Raw genomic sequence first — 6000 nt, 5'->3', positions numbered from 1 at the left:
TTTATGGCTGAATAGTATTCCATAGAGTATATGTGCCACAGTTTTTCTATTGTGAAAGATCTAGTCTCTGTTGATTTTTTTTTTTTTTTGGCATATGGATGTCCATTTGTTCCAGTATCATTTGGTAAAAAGACTATCTTTTCTTAGTTGAATTGCTTTTTTGTAGGTTTTTTTTTTTTGCAAATAATTGTTTATTATATTAATGTGAGTCTTTTCCTGGGCTCTCTATTCTGTTCTATTGATATGTTTGTCTATTCTTTGGCCAATACCTCACTATCTTAATTATGATAACTTTATATAACTTTAGTATATAACTTTTTTATAGCTTTAGTCTTAAAGTTGGTTAGTGTCAGACCAGTAGCTAGTTGGCATAGTGAATGATTAAGGCAGCAGGGTTCTACCATTGTTCAAGTCTCGACCTAGCATCTTGAAAAATATACCAGGTACATACTTGCCCAAAAATCCCAAGAGGAAAATTGAAAAAGGATTATCACATGGTCATCCCTGCTGGGGGTGTGGGGTGCTTTCTCACTTTCTTCTCTCTCTCTCCCTCTGTCTCTCTCTCTCTAAGTATACATGCCTCTATAGTAAATTTAAAAAAAAAAATTGGACAGTGATATTCTTGTTTTTCTTCTTCATTATCTAGCTGACTATTTGAGGTCTTTCCCTTTCCGTATAAACTTTAGAATTAGTTTGTTAATACACAAAAATAATTTTTTGATTTTTTTAATTGGAATTGCATTGAATTTTAGATTAATTTGGGAAGAACTGAAATCTTGATAGCATTGGATTTTCCTGTCCATGAACACAAGATATCTCTCCATTTATTTTATTCTTATTTGATATTTTTTGTCAGAGTTTTGTAGTTGTTGTAATGTAGTTCTAGCCTATATTTTTTTAGATTCATACCAAAGTAAGTGACTGTTGGGATGATAATATAATTTGTTTATAATTTTAGATTTCATTAGTTCATTGCTAATATATTCTAGGGAAGTGATTACATTTTATATATTAATTTTGTATTTTGCAACCTTGCTACAAGCACTTATTATTATAGTTCAGGAGAGATTTTTGTTTTTTGTGGGGTTATTTTGGTTTTTTTTCACTCATTGTGAGTTCTTATAAGACCACAATACTGTACTGTGGATAAATAACTAAGCCCTCAAAATTCAAAAGCAAAATTGGAAAAATATGTTTAAAAGTAAAGACATGATAAAGTCAGTGATCTGGTGATTTATATGCTTTATTACATTCTTGGTTTTAGACTTCTTTCAATTCATGCCAGAGACAGATTCAGCTTCCTGTAACAACTTGGACTTTTCCTGTTATCTCATTTTATACAATGAGTAATGGTTATTATATATACATGTATATATATATGCATATATGTGTGTGTGTGTGTGTGTGTGTATATATATATATAATTAATAATATCAACAATTAAAACCTGTGGAGACAATTGTCTATTAAATAATTGGTCAATTTTTTTTTAAACCACTTGTGTGTAAAACAGTTGAATCTGAATTTTTAGCATTTTGGTTGGCAAATTTAGTCCTGACATTCAATATTATTATCAATGTGTGTGGACTTACTCTTTTTTTCTGTTGTTTTGTGTTCTTGTACTACTATTTGTCTCCCTTTAGCTTTCCTGGTGTAATAGTTCTTTAAGTATTTCCAGAAGAGCCAGTTTCACTTTGTTGAATTCTTTCAGCATTTACCTGGGAATGATTTTATTTCCCCTTCTCATTTGAAATATAATCTTGCCAGGTATAATACTCTTGGCTGAAATAACTTTTTTCCTCCAGAGTTTTAAATATGTCTTTCTATTCTTCCCTGGTTGCATTATTTCAGCTGAGAGAACTGATGTTAGTCTAACTGGGTAACCTTTGCAAATAACTTGGCATTTCTCTCTTGCCATTTTTAGAGTATTATCTTTGCTTCTTAATTTTACAATTTGGTTATGATATGCCTTGGAAAGGATCTTCTTACATTATATCTATTTAGTGTCCTTTGTGTCTCCTAGATTTAGATATCTGCATATCTGCATGTCTCTCTGAATTTAGAAATTTTTCAGTTAATACATTATGAAAGATGTTTTCTATGCCTTTTCCTGTTTCTTCACCTTCTGCAAAATCAATTATGTGGATATTTGGCCATTTAATGGTGTGTAGGATTTCCTCATTGTCCTTTTTCTTCTTTTTTTTTTTTTTTTTTTTTTTTTGAGAGCTTTTTACTATAGGGTGCATGTGCTCGCCAGAAAGACAGAGTGACAGAAAGTGAGATATCACCCCCCAGGGGGGATGGCCACACCTCAATCCCTTCTCCATTCTCCTCTCGGGATCTTGGGCACGCACGCACACATGCCTGGCTCACATGAGTTTAAGCCACCAGGTCCAGGATTCAAACTGTGGTCAACTACATGGGAGTTCAGTGACATAGCCATTATGCAAACTGCGGGTCCCCATTGTCCTCATTTTTAATGAGGTTATTCTTTTACACTTTTCAGTTGCTTGAACTAAATTGGAGGTTTTGTCTTCAAGATCAAAGATTCTTTCCTCTGCATGGTCTATTCTGCTCTTAATACTTTTGAGGGAGGTTTTCTTTATCTCCAGAAATTCTACTTGATTCTTTATAAGTTTGTTTATCTCTGTATGGAGTTCCTCCTTCAAGTCATGGAAGGATTTCTCATCTCCTGGAATTGGTTGTCTTTCTTCATATCCTAATGTACCTGGAATTTATTGAGTCATAGAACAGTGAAGAGCCCTTGCTTTATTGCTTGTTATCTAATGCTACTTTACAAATAATCCAGTATTTCTTCTACATTTAAAAAATATTCTTTTATATCAAATTTTTTTAGTTTTTATTTTTATTCTTTTATGAGTTAGCACAAGAGAGAGAGAAAGAGAGAGAGCGAGAGCGCTCCTAACAGTCTTGATGCTGCAATCCACCTTCAGCTTCAGCCAGCCTGGACGAAGGGCAACATGAATGCCTGGTATATTCAGAGATGTGAATCGAGAACTTTACACATATCCAGCCTCACAGAGTATCATGTTTTACTGAGCCACTGTCTGATCCTATAATAAATTCTTATATTTTTCTTTTTTTTTCTTTTTATTTTGTTCTACTGATCTGTATACTCCACAGTAATATAAAACTTTCTAACTTATTTTGATCTTAAAATATATAGGCATGTGCCACATGGTAATATTTCAGTCAATGATGAACCACGTAAACAGCAGTGATACCATAAAACATAGACTAGACCATATAACATAAATATTAGTAGGTTATATCATCTAAGTTTATGTAAGTACACTCTATGATCTTACAATTATGAAGTCAGCTAATAATGTCTTTCTCAGAATGCATTTCTGTTATTATACTGACATATGACTGCATTTATTCTCCAGATTATTTTATATTTCAGATGGCATAGAAATACAAGTGAATCTTGAAAAGTTCATGAAAAAAAATGGAATTAAACTACAAGTTTATTTTGGTATAAAAGTATGGAAATTCATGGATAGCTTTTGTTTACTATTCATCTTAATATCACTTCCTGAAGACCTCTTAAACCCATCTGTTTAAACTGTGAACATAGTTATTCCACAGGTTTGCAAATCTACATATAGAATCTAAGTGAATTTTCACAAAGTCTAATAACTGGAACCAAAAGTAAAAATAATCATATCAAATTAGAACAGATACTGGCCAATTTGAAGAGTACATAATATTATAATCGATCATTTAATTCATTTTGCCAGTTAGAATAGTATACTTACATGTATACTGCCTACCAGCCACAGATTACTGATGGTCACTAACTTCTTATTTACTTCTAGCATAATTATAAGGTATTTCCTTCTGTTGAAGTTTGCATATACATTCTATTGAGTCAAGATACATGTGTATATGTTGTTTCCCCCAAATGTTCCAAGCCTTCTCAGAGGCAAGGGTATATTCTAGGGAAGCTTAAGATCTCTACCAAGGAGCTTAGCAGAGACCACCATATATTAACAATTACTCAGTAAATATCCATCAAGTAAAATTCATCATTGATTATATAAAATGTACTTCAGATCATGATATGTGGCAAGAAGACCATTAAACTAAAATTTATAAACCTTATATCCCTCGCAAGTAGATTTCTATTGCTCCTATCACATGCCTTGCTATGTTTTCCTTTATTGTTTTCCCCTTCAATTCAACTCAATTGAACAATCATCTATTTAGAAGATGCTGCATGTCTAAATGTGCTAGGTGCTAAGCATACAAATATAGCAAATACATTACTTTATCCTCATGGAGTTTACAGTCTACCGATTTAATCATACTTCTCAGAACACCTTTCCTTCCCTGCCTTCTAGCTGTTCTAACTCTTCTTCAACATCCACAGTGAATTTTACTTCCTCCATCAAGCCTTCCTAAGCTATTTTATCCTCAATGTTTCTTCCCTCTGTGGAAATCTTAGCATGTGATGTATATTTATCTAATTCTCTACTTAGTCTTCAGTAATTTCAATATATCTATGCATCTTGACTTTTTTATATTGCACAGGATTGCATGAAGGAAGAGTAGAAATTGAGTTTGGATTCAAAAGAAGGAAGGAAAATTGGCTATAAAAGATAGATCTTATGGAAAGAAGCCATTTCAGACTGCTAATGCAAACATCTCCATATTTAAAAGCTACTAACCTAGAAACACCACACTCTGTCAGCTTTCTCAGGAGCACAAGTCATAGTCAGGGAGGAAAGATCATGGGCCAGCCAAGTTGTTTTATTAATGAAGGGCATAGTCATATTTACCCCCTTTAATGCCTAATTATATGTCCCCTCCCCCACCAAACAAAACCCTCTTTCTCTTGCTTTATGAGTTCTAAAACCTCTTTAATAAGCAGGGATGGAGAGCAGGTGGAGGGTGTCTATTTTACATTTAGAGACTTAAGTGCATGGTTAATACTTTGCTGTGACTGACGTTTTGATTAAGGTGAAGAAATTAATCAATCAACATGTGTAAAAGATATATTATTAATTTATTTCTCATCTTTATTGTTAGGTAGGAAGGCAAAAATGGAGGGAAAGAAGGAAGGAAGAAGAGGCTTTCAGGAGAGCAAAAGGTATCTGATGAGGAAGAACACGTGAACATCTCCCCAGCTACCCGCAGAGGTGTAAGAAGAAAACTAAAGTCAAAAGGGAACAAGCTGTTGTACAGTGGTAAAATATGATGCTCTCCAAGGCAATAGCGCATTGGAAGGTCCTCAGTTGAAGTCCAGAGACCTCCCTAAGTATGCTGGGTACATGTGTGCCCATGAACCAGGACTGACTGAAGGCTGACAGTGGAGCGAAGTGTCCACACTCTGTTCAGGGTGTTGTATCAAAACAAACAAACAAACAAACAAACAAACTTCATTAGGATTGACTCTATTCACCTACAGGTGTGTTGAGACATATGTAGAAACTATACTGAAGAGTTTGGATTAGGGAGCTACCAAAGCAAAGAACTCTATTTGGTTTAATTCAAGATTTTCTTTGTTATTTATTTCTTAGCACTAGTAGTTTCATATAGAGGAGGTGTGTTCACAGGCAATTCATTAAAAAAATATGAGAAATACAAATGTTTGTCATATTCACTTTCTTCCACTTAAAAGTTAAGAATATTTGTTTTTAATTTATAATAAATATGTTCCTTCAATAGTTTTTCTTTCTTTTTAAATATACATTCTTTTGGGGAAATTTTAAGGTTTTCCAGAACCAGCAGTTGGCATAATGGCTATGTCGCTGGACTCCCATGTAGTCTACTGTGGTTCAAGTCCCAGACCTGGTGGCTTAAACTCACACTGGCACATGTGCATGCATGCCCAAGATCCCAAGAGGAGAATAGAGGACAATGGAGAAGGTATTGTGGTGTGGCCACTCCCCCTGGGGAATGATTTCTTGTTTTCTGTCTCTCTGTCTCTCTCTGTCTGTCTGGTGAACCCATGCACTCTATGGCAAAAACCTC

The 6000-nt window shown here is 34.1% G+C and overlaps 1 protein-coding gene across 1 annotated transcript in view; it reads right to left on the bottom strand.

Moving 5' to 3' along the window:
• Nucleotides 1-6000, bottom strand: part of CCDC148 (coiled-coil domain containing 148) — a 290895-nt gene that overhangs the window by 167609 nt on the left and 117286 nt on the right. The gene's annotated exons all lie outside the window — the stretch shown is intronic.

Source organism: Tupaia chinensis, unplaced genomic scaffold (assembly GCF_000334495.1).
Source record: "Tupaia chinensis unplaced genomic scaffold, TupChi_1.0 Scaffold146346_2, whole genome shotgun sequence".
NCBI classification, from domain to species: domain Eukaryota; kingdom Metazoa; phylum Chordata; class Mammalia; order Scandentia; family Tupaiidae; genus Tupaia; species Tupaia belangeri.
This window is presented reverse-complemented; position numbering and strand designations above follow the sequence as displayed.